General features: G+C 41.2%; 1 non-coding gene across 1 annotated transcript; it reads right to left on the reverse strand.

Annotated features, from left to right (window-relative positions):
- Positions 1-10,660: 10,660 nt before the first annotated feature.
- On the reverse strand, positions 10,661-10,752 carry TRNAT-GGU (transfer RNA threonine (anticodon GGU)). Its single transcript is given in 2 exon segments — positions 10,661-10,696; positions 10,716-10,752. It is a non-coding gene; the product is annotated as a tRNA-Thr (tRNA).
- Positions 10,753-16,585: the final 5,833 nt, after the last annotated feature.

Raw genomic sequence — 16,585 nt, forward strand, 5'->3', positions numbered from 1 at the left:
AGAATATATAAAGAACTATAAGTCTATTACAAAAAAGGCAAATAACCACATTTAAAAATAGGCAGGAGACAGATTTATCACAAATGAATATATATGAATGGTCAATAAGTTCACAAAAAGCTGCTCATCATATCATTTACTCATCAGAAAAATGGAGATAAAACCACAAAGAATCCATCTCTCACCTGCTAGAACAGCTAAAGTTATAAAAGATTGACCATCCAAATGGTATTAAGGAGCTGAGCAACTTAGAATGCTCAAAGGTTGCTGGCGGAAACGTAAAAATGGTACATCCACCTTGGAAAACAGTATGGCACTTTCTTATTTACACCCTCCACCCCCTCAGCCTGCCACATATATCTTATGATCCAGCAAGTCTCCTTCTAGGTGTTTCCTAAGAAGAAGGAAAACATATGTCCACAAAAAGGTTTCTATATGACTTTTCAAAACAATTTTATTTATAATAGTCCCAAACTGGAAACTCCCGAAATGCCCATCAACAGGAGGATGTATAAACAAATTGTAGCATGTTCATTCAGTGAAACGCCACTCGACAATAAAATGGAGTGGACTACTGATGCACACAGCAGAATGGGTCAGTTTCACAAATACGATGCTAAGCGATATTTTGAAATATCGCTTAGCATTAAGCCAGACACAAAAGAATGCACACCATATGATTGCGTTTTTATGAAATTCTAGAACAGGCAAAAACTCATCTATAAGAACAGAAATCAAAATAGTGATTGCCTATGATAGGGAGTAGGGATTGACTGGCAAAGGGGCATGAGGAAACTTTCTGAGATGCTAGAAGTGTTCTCTTTATTAGAATAGTAGTTACATTGAAATACATTTATCAAAACTCAGTAATCGCATATTTATGATCCATGAATTTCACTGTATATAAATCTGACCTCAATAAAAAGAAAATGATTCTGACTTTTCTCCTATATTTTTCTTTAATTCAATATTTACTGAGTTTCTACTACATACAAAATCATATGTGGTGACCAAGGATACAAAAATAAATAAGAATAGGCCACACTCCTTGTCTTTAAGAAATTTAAAGTCTGAGAAGGAGGATTTACACTCTGGTGAAGGAGAGAGACAATACATTTTACTATAAAACGGCAGGAGCCTTAGTAGAGCTATGGGGACAGAGCCGAGCTAGAGGAGGGAACCCAGTCTCAGAGGAGGACCTAGATAAGAAGGTTCTGGAAAAGGTGACACCAGAACCTTGTCTTGAGTGTAAAGAGGAAGATGGAGGGAAGGGATTTGCAGGCTGGGAAAGCTCAAACTTCTGGAGACAAGAAATGGCATGGCTTGAGGGAGGAACTAAAAGTAGTTCAGCTTGTTGATGTTAACCTTCCTAATAGTCTCCCTAACATACTTGCCAAGATGAGAAAATTATTTTGTATTTCTACTATCTAAGTCTATATTTTTTTCAATATGAGTGGCACTCACCTTACTCCAGAACTGACCCCCCGCCACCTCTGCCTGCATTCCTGAACTAATCTTTGTTCCACGCTCAGCCCTATCTGAGATGTCCTGCAGTTTAATCATTATAGAACACAGGAGCGAACCCCGTGCAATGCCATATGCAAATTTTTTAGAGACATTGCCTTCCGCTGGCCTCAGCGGCATCACTTTCTCCAGCTCCTTTTGTGGCTTTGCCTCACTCAAACTTTAAATATTGGCATTCTTCTGGCTCTGCCTTAAATAGAATGACTATTTATGGTCCAAATTGGGCACTGTAGAGAGGGAAAGTGATGCAATTAACAATTATACCTGGGCAGTAAGTGTTAACCAGGACTATTCCTGGCAAACTGGGATTTATGATCATCCTGTTTCTGGGCTCCTTTCTCAGTCCGCATTCTCTGCTCAAGTGATCTCAGCCATTCCCACAGCTTCTTTATCGTATTCATCCAAACGATGGCCAAATATCTCCAGCCTGGACTTCACTTCTGAGCAGTAGACCCATATAGATAATCCACTTGGTTGTGTAACAGGCACCAGCAACTCAACGACTCCAAAACGGAACATAGCATATCCTCTCTTCTCATTCACACTCATTCACTCCTCCTCTCCTAGCATTTCCTGTCTCCGTAAAAGGCGGTTCTGTCCCACATGCCCAAATCAGAAGCCTTTTCCTCCCCCTCACATCCAGTTAAACACCAGTTCTGATAGATCTACTTCCTGCCCTACTTCCCTTCGGGAACACCCTGTTTTCCCCCAGAACAAGTGTTGTCAACTCCTACCCAGACGAGCTTCTATACAGCTGCCGGTGTGATCTTCCCGAAACACAAATCTAATCTTTTTTTTCTCCCACATAAAAACTGTCCGGTTGCTTCCCATTGTCCAGAGACTCCAATTCCAACTTGCAAACTGGCCTCAGGTCACTCTGAGATCCGGCCCCAGCCTCTCTCGTCAGCCGCAGCCCCTCCTCTCTGCTGCAGCCCGTTGGAATTCTTCCCGTTTCGGGCATATGCCCAGGTTTCTCTAACCTCGAGAAGTTTTGCACATGATGTCTTCCTCAGTTGCATGCTGTTCCACCATATCCACTGGAACTGTAGACTGGAATTCTTTGCACAAGTGTTACACAATTGTAATTATTTATTTTTAACCACTTGTTTAAAAGTCTGTCTTTCCTTCTAGACTGAGAGGCTCTACGAAGCGTATGGCCAGCTCACCGCTGTATCCCAGCACCCATATAGTGCCTGAAGTTCAATCTACGTATTTTGCGCAATTCAACAAAGGCTCTCCTTCTAACTGGAAAAACCTAATTCATTAACTGAAGGAGAAAACTCAAATTCTTTCTGTTTACTCTAACAATCAAGTCAACAAAATATTAACAAGAATTGCTTGTATGTTTCTTTATTTCAATACATTTGTGTGTCTTGGGGGAAGGGAGGCTCATCGTCTCATCAAGAGGGTGAAGAATATCAAACATATCCCCATCTCACCTTACTTGCTCATTTGTATAATGTGAAAAACGTCACGGTAGAAAAGGAGACGAACCACAATCTAAATTCCAGATTTTGGATTTTCACAGGTAGGAAGAATAAGACATACCACGGTGATTTAATAAATCAGCTGTTTCCTTCCAAGATTAGAGACAAATCACGAGGGTAAATGCTTAAGACAATTTTCCAAGCAAACCTTGCTAATCCCACTGATTTCTAACATTCGGGAAACCCCGGGCGAACTCTAACAGTGGAGTTCTTTGTGTTTTTTTTCTTTAATGAGTATTTGACAAAAACAATGAGGTGGGGGAAATGTTCTTGAAGGCACAGAATCCAGTGTCACTTGCTTACAAAGCAACCGTTGGGACATGAGGTGATTGACCATCTGTTTTCAATCTTGGGTCCAAATTTCTTTTAATCCAGGATGTAATTAAATCCCTGGTACGGACAGAGATATCTATTTCACATATATAATTCCCTAGACATTTAATTATAAAGTAGTTGCAATCATTTGCACAAATCAGTTCATGTTATATTATTTTGACATCAGGTTTACATGCCTTGGAAGGACGTGTCTGGGGCTGTGATGGGGGGGAAACTAGTATAATAGCTGGAAGGAGTTTGTCCCATTGCCTTCGTTTTCATCCACCAATAAGGCTGCTGCTCTGTCTTGCCTCTTCTTCCAGTATTAAGATAGGAAGAGGCAATTTTGTCAAGTCTACCCTAGTGAGGCCTGAGCTGCGAGATAATTTCTTAAATTCTTTGTTAAAATATGAAAATCATCTTCTTCAAACTATTAATTATATAGAATGAGATATTTACTTTAAAAATGAAAATCCCTTAACTCCAGGTAAGATAAGAGAAAATATAGATGGTATTCTTCGTGGTATAACGTCTATGCCATGTGATTTCCTCTTGACAAGTATTGACGTTGCCCTTGTATTCCGTAGTTACATGGTTTTATTCTACGCAAAGGTATGGAATCAAACAATGTAACTGTGATTGCAGTAAAACGAGTAAGCTGGCATCTTCCTGTTTGTGTTTGAAGTCATAGGAAGAAGAAATGGAAATTGCATCAAAAATCCTTTTCCAAAGATAGTGTCATCCAAAAGTCTTATCACACATTATGTACATTATTCTTATGTCTTGATAGGGGATATAGCACATCAAATTAGCAGTGTTTTCATAAATGTACACTTCTAAGTCCTGTCTCTATTATACACACTGGATATCTATTTCAAGGATCGATTTCTATTTTAATATTTTATCATGATCTTACTCCACCCTGTTTAGATATAGTGACTTCATAAAAAGACAAAAAAGAGAGACTGACTTATGTTGGTCTAGAAATGAGGAGGCAAACTCTTTAGACTCTAGGCTAAACCCAGAAGCCAAAATAAAAAACTATTATTTAAAATAATCAATTTCCAAGAGCCATGGAAAAGAGATCTAAGTTTTTGTTATTTTTCCTTTTCTCAACAAATTCTTTGCCCCTTTTTAGTTTATAAATGTCATTGTTATTTTTCTCTCCCTACCACCTCATCTGCAAAACCTGAATTTTCTCAGTACTCTGGTAAATAGCTTTCTCGTCTAAGCAATTTATCTTGTTTGTTTGCTTTATACTTTTCCTTCCGTCTCCTCATCAGTCAGTCAATAATTAATTTAAGAAGAATTTGTTGAATATGTCATATATTCCAGGCAGTGAGCATGAGCTCCTCCTTTCTTCACAAAGAGGTTTTTAAGCCCATTTCATCAGGCTGCTTTTCATGAAGTTCCTGGAATATCCTAGTAAGTAGTTTGCATTTCATTTTCAAAGTAAGGGAGCCAGTGAAGGACCCTAATCAGGGGGTGTGTAGCAAAGAATTGGACTGAACTTCACTGAGAGTTCTTGGGAGGTAACCTGTAAGCCCTGGGATTTCCTGAGTGATAGGAGTGCCTGTTATTCACGGCGGGCCCCTGAACATTGGACAGTTACACTGATGAGGGGGCTCACAGAAGGCACTGACAGTTTATGCTAATTCGATGACACCAGGATAGGGCCAGCACACCCATACTCTTAAGGGGCCATGTTAGAGAGACCATGTTAGAAAGACCAGTCATGTGATGAGAGAGTTGGAGCTTTGAGCCATGTGGCGTCAGCTCAACCTCTGGGGAGGGGAGGGAGGCTGGAAATCAAGCTCAAACATGGGGCAATGTGTCAGTCAGTTACCCTACTTAGTGACGGCTCGATAAAAGCCCTGACAACTGGAGCCCAGGTGAGCTTCCAGGGTAGGCAAAACTTCAGTACGTGTCCCCACACTTCGATGCTGGGAGGGCAGTGTGTCCCCGAGGACATGGAGCTTCACATTTGGAATCTTCCCAGTCCCGGATTCCACCTTGTGTGTGTCTTCCCTTGGCTGGTTCTGATTTGCATCGTTTTACCGTACTAAAACCGTAATTGCAGGTAAAGCAATTTCATGAGTCCTGTGAGTCATCCTAGCAAATCACTGACCTGAGGGGGCTGGTATTCAGCTGGTCGGGAGCGAGAGTGGCTCCAGGATCCTGGGGTCAGAAATCCTGGGCTGATGCGGCAGTCTGGAAGTCTGTGCCCTGAACCTCAAGTCTGGCTGACCTGAGGTTGGGGCGAGAAACGTCGGTCTGCATCTTAGGCAGTAGTATGAAGGCTGATCGGAGGTTATTGTAGTTGGTGGGGTGAGCAGTATGTCCCTGAATGAGGTGCCCCAGATCAGGTTCTAGGAAGGCTCTAGGGAAGAAGCAGCAGCGTCTGAGATGAACCTTGAGGTGGACAGACTCAACAAACTGGAAAAATCAGAAGAAGGCACACAAACTAAGTAACCTGAACTATACTGCAGAATGAGAAAAGCAGGCAATTACTTATGTTGGCTTCCTATTGCGGCTGTAAACATTCACCACAAATTTGGTGGCTTAAAACAGCACAAATTTAATGATCTTCCAGCTCTGAGGGTCAGAAGTCTGAAATGGGCCAGCAAGGCTGCCTTCCTTCTGGTCTCGCTGCATGTCTTGATTCCTGGCCCCACATCACCCTGACTTCTGCTTCCATCATAATGCCTCCCCCTTAGAAGGACCCCCCTTTTTTTTACATTGTGCCCACATTTATAATCTCCCCATCTCAAGTCCCTTAATTTAGTCACATCTGCAAGGTCTCTTTTGCTATGTCAGATAATATATTCATGGGTCCTAGAGATTAGGTCATGGACATTAGGAGCGGAGAAACCCATGATTCTGCCAACCACAGTAGTCCTGTTTAAGTGGAGGACAAAGAAATGCAAATATGATAGGGAAGTAGATGGAGGGTTGTACTCTTTGGACAAGAGGGAGGCATTAAAAGTCTGATTAGCAAGATAATGACTTGATTGCTGTGATTTAGGAAACACAACCTGTGATGTAGGCTGGATTAAAAGGGGGAGAGACCAGAGGAGACTTGTTAGGACACTACTGGAATAGCCACTTACAATTTGATGAAGCCTGGACTCCAGAAAAATTAAAACAGAGGGGACTTGGGAGACAGATCATTCACGAGACTTGGACATGGACTGGACACGAGAGAAAGCAAGGTACATGAAAGTTTCAAGCTAACAGGAGGTGAAAATAACACAAAGCTAAATTTTAAATAGAACTTATTTGGCAGGAAAATAATACATTATATTTTGAATATGGTTTGGAAATTGTATGGAGAATAGCACGACGGTCCATCCGGCAGACACCAAAAACTTGGGAGAGCAGTAACATGTGAACCTGGGCATTTGGGTCTCATGCACAGAGCAGGTAGTTGAATATATGGAGAGAATCCCTAAGGCAGAGATCAAAGAAAAGAACAGAAGAGGCTGAACACAAAACTTTAGGATTTAAGCGTTATTCATACATTTGGCAAGACATTATTTTATTATTATAGTGCCCACTTTGTTCTAGGCATTATGCTAGCAACTGGAGATAGTAAAAAAGTAAAAACTCAGTCCCTGCTTTCATACACCTTACAGGTTTAGCAGAGATGTCGGACAATACACCAAAGATGACAGCACAGTGTGAAAATGTTAAGCTAGCAGTGTTTGAAGGGGACCAAGGGTGTTATAGGCACCGGCAATCAGAATCACACGGTTAGGGGGTTGAAGAGGGAAAAAGAGAGGGAGAGGCAGGCTTTCCCAATTAAGCAGAAGAAGGGGCCAGGAAATGACAATCTAGGGAAAACAAACATCTCCCAAGTCAGGCAAGTTTGGAAAAGCCTGACCTGGAGAATTCTCATAGCCCAGTACTGCTTGTGAATGGAAGTGTGAGATTTACTGGCGAGCATGAAAAAGCCCATCCGGGTGGAGCCAAGTGCTTTTTTGCAGTAGAGAAAACTTCACTGAGGTTAGCGTCTCCTACCGTGTCTGGCATATAGCTGACGTTCAGTAAATATTACATGAGTGCATTAAAATTTGTGAAACACTCTCACACATTGCTGTATGTAGATTGCAGGCAGGTCAATGTCCTTCCAGTGGTGTCCGTGGCCTACTTTCTAGAACCTGTGAATTTGTTACATTACATGGCAAGGGGGAAATTGGGTTGCAGACAGAATTAAGGTTGTTAATTAGTTGACCTTCACATAGGGAGATGATCCTGGATTATTGGGGTGAGCCCAGCGTAATCACAAGCATCCTTAAATGTAGAACTGGGCAGCAGCAGAGGGAGTCAGAGTGATGTAAGGTGGGAAGACAGAAAGAGCCATGAGCCAGGGAATGTGGGAAGCTTCTAGAACCTGGCCAAAAGTAAGAAAGCAGATTGTCCCTTGGAGCCTCCAGAAGTGAACACCGTCTTGCTGACACCTTGGTGTTAGTGCAGTGAGATCCATTTTGGACTCCTGACCTCAGAACTGTAAGACAATAACCTTGAGTTGTTTCAAGTCACTAAATTTGTGTTCATTTGTTACAGCAGCAATTGGAAAGCAATGCAGTTATCTTGCTTTCCAGATGATGGAATTAAGATTAAAATAGGTATTCAAAAAATGAAGATAAAAAGACAGAAATCTCCATATCAGAAATTAAACAGAAGATAGCATTATCGAACCTGCAGCCATTAAAAGAGAAATAAAGGATTGCTATGAAGAACCTTATGCCTATGTTAGACAATTTAAAATAAGCAGATCAATTTCTCAAAAAGAGAAACAAATAAAATCTAACCAAGACGAATAATCTGAATTATCTTTTACTATCCAAGAACTGAATTCATGACTTAAAAAGCTCCAGAAAAAGAAATCGCCATGCTCAGATCTCTCCACTGGAGAATTCTGCAAAATATTTAAAGAAGACTTAACACCAGTCCTATACAATCTCTTCCAGAAATTAGAAAAGGAGAGAACACTTTCTAACTCATTTTATGAGGCTAGAATGACTCTCAGCAAAATTTAAAAATCATACAAAAAAGAAAACTACAGACCATAGCTCTCATAAACTCAGATGCAAAAATTCTCAAAAAAGATTAGCAAATTCAAGCCAGCAATATAAACAAAGAAAAGAGTTTTATGTATTTCTTTGCTTGTTTATTTATTTCATGAGCAAGTGGGATTTATTCCAGGTTTGCAAGTCTGGTTTAACATTTGAAAATCAATATAATCCAGGTTAAAGAAGAAAAATCACATCATCACATGTATTGATTCAGAAAAAGCATTTGACAAAACCTAACACTCATTGATGATTAAGAATAAAGAACTTATGAATGAGGAGATACCCAAATTGGTAAGAAGCATCTACAAAAAACCTACTGTTAGCAACATACCTAGCGGTGAACACTAAATGCTTTTCCTCTAAGACTGGGGACAAAGTGAGGGTGTTCACGTTCACTGCTGTTATTAACATAGTACTGAACGTTCTAGCCACTGCAAAAAGGTAAGAAAAATAAATAAAATTCATACAGATTGGAGAGAAAGAAATAAAACTGACCCTATTCGAGATAACAGGATTGTCAACATAGAAAATCCCAAGAGATCTACAAATAAACTCCTAGAACTAGTTACTGAGCTCAGCAGGATGGCAGGATGGAACATGAGATGAACACACAAAAATCAATTGTACCTTTATACATTAACAATAAGATGGGCAAAGCAAAATTTAAAACTCACTATCACTTATGATCACTCCAAAAAATGATTTGGGCATAAACTTAAAACATGTATAGGCTCTGTATGGTAAAAATTACAAAATGGAGATGAAAGATGTCAAAAAGACCTAAGTGAAATGAAACACATAACTGTCACATGACCCAAACTGTACTCTTGGGCATTTATCCCAAAGAAATGAAGATATATTCACATAAGTATCTGTACGAGAATGTTCAGAGAAGCTTTATTCATGACCCAAAACTGGAAACAATCCTTCAACGGGTGAATGGTAAACAAAATGTGGTACATACTTAGCATGGACAATACGACTTGACGAGAAAAAAGAGCAGACGACCGGTGCACACACCACCTGAGATGGGAATTATACTGAGAGAAATGGGCAGGGGGGCTGCATTCAGAATCAGAGGTGAAGGAATGTTAGAGTCCATCAGTCTCTTGGTTTTTACAAATAAGGACACGTAGTTCCTCAGAGTCCACGTGGGATACCTTTAGGGTCAGACAGATCAGAGTAGGATTTGAAACCAGTTTTGACATTCACTACCTGAGCAACCTTGACAAGTGGCATGTCTCTCTGAGCCCTGGTGGCTTTGTTTGTAAAATGGAAAGAGTAATTACATCACTATGTTGTTCTCAGAATTAAATGAGATGCATGTGTGAACTGTCTGAAATACTATAGGTGTTCCATCATTTCTTTTTCCCCTGCTCAGTGAAAACAAAACCAAAAGATAAACATGTTCATCCTTGTGTGAACGTATCTGCAGGATAAAATCCTGAAAGTGAATTGGCAAGGTTTATGGAGTTTCTGTTTTGCGAGATATTTTCAAATTCCCATCAAAAGAGATGATACACTTTTTCACACCCATTAGATCTGTTAAAGAGAGTTTATTTCCTCAAGGCCTCATCGACACACTGAGTCATCAAGTTTTTCAGTGTTTTCCAATCAGATAAGTAAAAAATGGCACCTAGGTGTGGTTTTATTTTATATTTCTCTTAGAACAGTAGTAGAGTTGAAAATCTTTTCAGAGTATATTAAAGACTGTAAATATAGTAAATTATAGTTACACACTAAAATATACTTATATTTTGCTTCCTGTAAACTAGTTGTTCAGCTATCAATTTGTCTATTTTATCGTATTTTCCAAGGACTTATTTTGAATGTATTTATACTTGTTACTGTGTTTCTGTTTTCCAATTTATTAATTTATATTTTATTTTTATATTCCTTCCTTTTGCATTTCTCAGGAAATTGTTTATTTTTTATTGATTTAAACACATAAAGCTATGAAGTTTTTCTCTAAAAATTGCTTTAGCTATATCCCATATGTTATGATATGGAGGGTTTGTATTCCTTGTATTTTCTATGTATCTTATCTATATATTTCAGTTTGTATTTCTTCTTTGAGCCAAGAATTGCAGGTTTTATTGATTGTTTTCTGCCTTTCATTTCCAGGTACTAGGGGCTTTTATTTTTATTAATTTCTGGGTTGTTTTCATTGTAAAGGGAGAATTCTATCTATATTCTGCTCTTTGTGGGGAGTGGAGAGGTAACTAGATTTATTGATTTATTATTATTATTTTTTATTGGAGGTACTGGGAATTGAACCCAGGACCTTGTGCATGCTAAGCACTCACTCTGCCACCAAGCACACACTCTACCACAGAGCTATACCCTCCTCCCCATACTCTTTTAGAATTTTGGGAAAATGCTGCAGTTTCCTTTGTGGGCTGATAAAACGTACCAATTCAGAGATACTTAAAATGAGGATATATTCTCCATTATTAGGAGAGAAAATGATATATATTATAAAGCTATTTACTTATTAATAATATTATTAAGCTCTATGTATTTTCGTATTTTTGAACCCTTGCTCTTTTATGAACTGAAAGAAAACAAGTCGACTACTAGTATTTTTTCTGGGACATTGCTGGTTGATGACAGGGAAAAGAGAGGCGGCTCTTTAAAGCTGCTGCTCAGAAGTGGTACCTGTCACTCCACTCACATGTCACTGGCCCGAGCCAGTTTGATGGCCCAGCCTGACACAGTGAAGTGGGACAGATCAATCTTTAGCACGAACAGCCCTGTTTAGGAAAAGGCCAGAAGGTCCAGGGTGGCAGGAAAGACACTAGCAGGGAGGGCCAGAAATATTTTCAAGAAATAATACTGTATCACACAGAGGAAAAGCTTTCACCCCTCAGGACGTGCCTCTCACCTTGGATAAGTGCACTTTTGCGGGCTCTCACCTAGATCTGCTGCGCTGTGTCCTCTTACCCAGTAAGGCTTCTCTCTACTTTTCTCCCTCTTCCTTCTATGAACTCAGCAGCATTCAGTGGCCAGTTCTACGTTGTGGAGTCTGGGGAATATACCTGCCTCCTAATTTCACCAAAAATGGGGTATGCACCTTCCTTTATTCTTCTTGTCGCTGTTGGGTGATTTCCAGGTGACAAAGGGGGAAATGCGGATGCATGCAGCTGTGTTCACACGGAAATCGCCACAGCGGCTGGAGCTGCACTGCTTTGCCACAAGCTAGAGAATGTGAAAAGCCCACACCCTGTAACATGACCAGTGGGATTAGATGTTTGAAAATGTTTATAGTTTTATGTTTATAGAGTCACGTCAGGTCTTTTCCTTTTAAGTAGGTGGGATCGATCATTACTTTCTCTTTTTTTTCTTCTTTGTACAGTTGGGATGTTTGTGATCGAAGGCTGCTGCCATTGTTCTGTAACTACTTTAGCACAATTCTGCAAAATATCCAGGAAAAATCATCACCAGCATGAAGTCAGTCACTTGTCCCTCTTTCTCTCATTTCTTCACTGTCTTCACAGGTTCCCCCTCCTCCGACTTTGGTTAGTAACTGATGCCACCAGATTTGCATAGTTCACCTGGGCCATCAAAACACCTGCATGCCTTTCATGACACCACCCTCTGCCGCTCAGCCTTGCCTGCCAACGTGCTGCAGGCTATGAGTCAGTCTTCTAGATATAACCTCTGATGTTCACTCATTCATTCAACTAATAAATATTTATCCTGTGCCTAATTTCCCCGGTGACTACCTTTCTCCCACTACAACAACAGTCAGGCACTCAAAGAAAAAACTTTTTTCTTAATGCCGAAAGGAAAGAAAGGTGATATATTTTTATTTCCAGCTCACCCTCAAAGATAAACTTTAGAGCCTTGGTAAAGCCACAGATGAATCCAGATTTCTTTCTTGGTTTGAATCACTTTGCAACAATCATTCAAGCAACAAAAAATGTCCCCAGAACATGAAAACATCAGAAATTGTGATTAGCAAATCGTGAGTGTGAAAATAATGCCACAGATTGTGGCAAACAAGATGATTCAGTGTGTTGGTCCCTCATTGGTGTCTCCACCCTGGGGATCCTTTACTTTGGCTGAAGCACTTTTCACGAAGCTAAACTGAAGGTGCCAAACTTTTATCATTCAAATATGCTTCCCACTCTCAGATCTCAGATTTACCCATGAAAGGAAACCATCTGTAGTACTCAGACAGGTCTTTTGACATGCAGGAGCCATAGAATATGTTAGTTATTAAGCAAAATACGTTTTTATAATAATCAGGCATTCTTCCAGGGTGGAAGGAGGAAGGGGGAAGGAGCAAAAGACTAGAGAATGCTGGTACTAATAAAAAAGTAAAATATTGTATGGGGAAAATAGCCCAAGGACACCTTAGGCTTCGGGGCCCAGGCGGGTGGTGTGCATGGGAAGGGGATTTGGTGTAAGCAGCACGTGGTTCTCTCAGTCCACGTTGACTTCTCTCTTCATAGAGTGTGGGCACCAAGAACTTTCCTCCTCTCAGAAAAACAGCATAAACACTCTGACCGACGGCTGCCCCCTTGGCTTCAAGGTCAGTTACCTACTCGGAGGGTGGGGCTTTGCTGCCCCTTCTAAAGGAGAAGGCCGCCACACTGGGGCATGGGCCCAGAGTGGGCAGCTCTTCCACGTTTTGCAGAAAAAAAGTGTACATCAAGGTTCTTAACAGGAAGTCCCCTGATATTTTTTTAGGTGGGGGTAGGTAATTAGATTTATTTATGAATTATTTATTTTAACTTAAGTTTTTTAACAGAGGTTCTGGGGATTGAACCCAGGACCTCATGCATGCTAAGCACACACTCTACCACTGAGCTATACTCTCCCCCATGTTTTTTTGTTTTTATTTTTCCCTGATTTTTGAATGTTGAAGATTCATTTCATTTTTCAAAATACCATGCATGTCAAAGAAAACAGTTTGGCCCAGGGCCACCTTTGTGTGACTTAGACACATGGAGGGGAAGATGGGATTTGTGTCACTGTATCTCAGTCATGCTAGAGATTTCAAAGATGTTGATCCTGCTACGAAGAATATTGCACAAAATTGCCTCTGTGGGTCCAGGCCCCTTTACAAGGATGGGGCAATTTGTCGGCTCTGGCCCAACAATGGTGAACAGCCACTGAAGTTATCTCCCTGAAGATCACAGTAAGTACCTGGCACGAATTCCCACTTGCAAGCATAATGTTTACAATGGGGCAAAAGGTGGTTTTATTAAGAGAGAACTCACCATCTTGGATTTTGTGCAAAACCAGTCAAAATTTCTTTGAGCTCCACGTGCCTCTTATGTTGGGGGTGGGGGGTGGGGTGAATGCTTAGTTCAAACAGGAGCTTGGGGAACTTCCAGTCCTGAAATGGAGGAGCCACTCCACCAAGAGTACTGGACTGTCTTCCAGAGGTGAGGCAAGCTTGGTCCCCATCTTCTGCTGGGTTTCTCTGTGCCCTCAGGGTTCACATGCAATTCTTAGGACCTTTTGTTCCACCTTTGCCGCTTCCAGATGCCTTTCTTGGTTTGGCATTTTTTGGGGAAAGTCTTGGGAGTTCTTCCTGAGCGGTGGGTGCAGCCACGTGGAGATTGTACCCGTCGGCAAAGGCTCCCCTACATCTTCCCCTAACATTCACCAAAGACTGTTTCCTTTATATGAAGCTGGTAAAACAGGGCCTCGTTTCGAGTCTATTCTCTCTGCTTTTTTGCAGCTCTCTGTATTTGCTAGTTTCCACCACCCTGGGGAAACATGTCCCTTAAGATTTCCAGTCAGAGAAGCTGTCCTCGGTCAGGTGTTTGCCTCTGTAACTAAACATGCGCTCAGAATGTATTCCAACCCATCCCAGCCTTGCTGTCTGTCCTCCCACTGTAGCCTTCAGTGGCCTATTTGCAAAAGATGCCCTTTAATTTTCCAGAAACTGTCAGAGTACCCTGGTTCTCCTCCAAGTTACTTTCATGTTATGCTGTAAGGGTGGGCAACACCAGGTGACTGGAGACCCTGTGACTCTCAGCTCTGTGAAAGTTGTACTGTATGTACCCCTTTAGTTTGTGTGCCATGGGGGCCCAAGCCCAACGCTTCCAAGTATACGTGCAGAGAGAGGCCAGAATTCCTAAGCACCCTGGTGTGCTTTTTAGCTCATGCATATTGTGGAGCCAGGCATAACCGCCTGGCTTTCCCTTTTGCATAACTAATAGAAAGCTTAAAATCAATGTTGTCACCCATTTTGAGCATCATCAAATACACATTTTTGCTTTTGCTTGATTCCTGGTTCTAATTTTGGGCCTGTCTTAATTTTCTTCTTTCACTCTCAATGTATGCGCTTTTGATATTTTATGCAACATTGCCAGCTACTTATATTCTCCAGGGGGGAGTGGGTAATATTATATAGCTATATATTACTAAAAATAATAATCCTATTTGAGAGTTTTTTTTATAGCTTTAAGTAAGTTTCTGCCACCATTCTGTGTTGGCCATCATGACGTCTCTAGAAGAAGATACACAGATTACCTCACATAGAGGAATTCCTTCCCTGTTACAAGCTAGCCCCCACAGCTTCATGAAACATGGAATTTTCTCATTATACCCACTTATTTAACTAGATCAAGACTCCATTAAGGTGAGGATAACTTACACATCTTGTATGCCACATTACCTAGCAGAATGCACGGTGCAGTTAGCTCTCAGGAGATTTTAGTGATGTTGCTTATTATAGAAGTGATGGGTTATGATTCTGATCATTCAAAATAGGATAGGACTCGCAAAAAGTTAACAAGGACTTTCATAAATAGATACTTCATTAACTGAAACCTAGTTTGGTGGAACAGGGGTAGATGTCAAGATACCTAAACATTCTTCTCTATATTCTGATGGATTCTGATCGATGTGGTTGTTTGAAGTTATACAAAGTGACAATTTGAAAAAAATAAAACTTTCAAATTTGTCTTCTGAATAGCCTTCATTTTTCCTTTCTGGCTGATTCCTTTACGGAGTCACGTAGTTTCCTGACTCCTGTACAGATGATTAAGATATGTGTTTGGTGTTTGTTTACCATGAGTCATGTACCATTATTTTCCTGTATAATTCAGTTACTGTTTTTAAAGTAGAAAATGTTCAGACAGTTGGAACTTTTAAGTTGTTTTTTTTTCTTTTAGCAAAAAAAGTCACACTTTGAAGCAGTTTTTAGAATGAGGGGAAAAGGTGGTAACTGATGACTGCTTGGCCAGATTCGGCCACTCGTGTGGAATTTGGGGGGATTAAAGGGCCACATGAGAAACTGCCTACTTCATGGCAAAGACGTCTTGTGGGGTCACCTGGCTTGTAGTTGTTGTGCTTGCCATGTCCCTTTACCAGGTGCCTGGGGTGGTCTTTAAACTCCGGGTGTTTTAAAAGTCAAACTAGCCTCCTTTCCACACTTTCCTGGAATCTATTCTTGAAAATCGTCCAACTCTGGCAGAGATTTCAGCAGGGAAAAAGAAGTCAAAAGGCCCCCAGGCCATTATAGAAATTAGAAAGCCATTGATGCCTCAAGGACTCACCCCAAAGAGCCAAATGTCAAAGAATCTGGGACATTCTTTGCCCAGGTAGGTATGAAATTACCTACCTTAGACACCATTGGAAGTGGTGTTTAGAAAAGAGGAGATTTGGCAGGTCAACTTAAGCCATCTTGCATCGTTTGTTCTTAATAGAATTTCATTTTAATAACGTCAGAGCTACGACACCCCAGCATGTGTCTGGGCCACCTGAGGAAGGAGGGATATTAACACTATGAAGTGTCTTCCAGCCCCGGCTGCCATGTGAGTCACGGTTACACTCCAGGCCCAGCTTAGGAAGCTCCCAGGAGCGGCTTAGCTATGGCTTTCTGCGCCTCCCCAAGACTCACGCTACGAGGCCTCCTGTGTCAGCTGCCAGAGAGGGTAAGTCATCCACCTGGAAGTGTGGGGAGCCGACACCCTGGGGGCAAACTTTAACCAGTGGGAGTGGGAACCAGCACATAATTTCTTCTCTCTTCCTCCACCCGGACAGATGGTACTGAGAGTGGTAGATGTTGGGGAGCAGAACCATGAGAATAAGCGATCAGCTGTGCTTGGGTCAAAGCTGTGGCCTCCTGCTAACGCAGTGGCAGGTTTGTCTGCTCCTTCCTGGCCTTTCGGTCCTCTAACCCGCATGCATGCTCCCCTGGGACCGCGTCCCCTGTCG

Source organism: Vicugna pacos, chromosome 2 (assembly GCF_048564905.1).
Source record: "Vicugna pacos chromosome 2, VicPac4, whole genome shotgun sequence".
NCBI classification, from domain to species: domain Eukaryota; kingdom Metazoa; phylum Chordata; class Mammalia; order Artiodactyla; family Camelidae; genus Vicugna; species Vicugna pacos.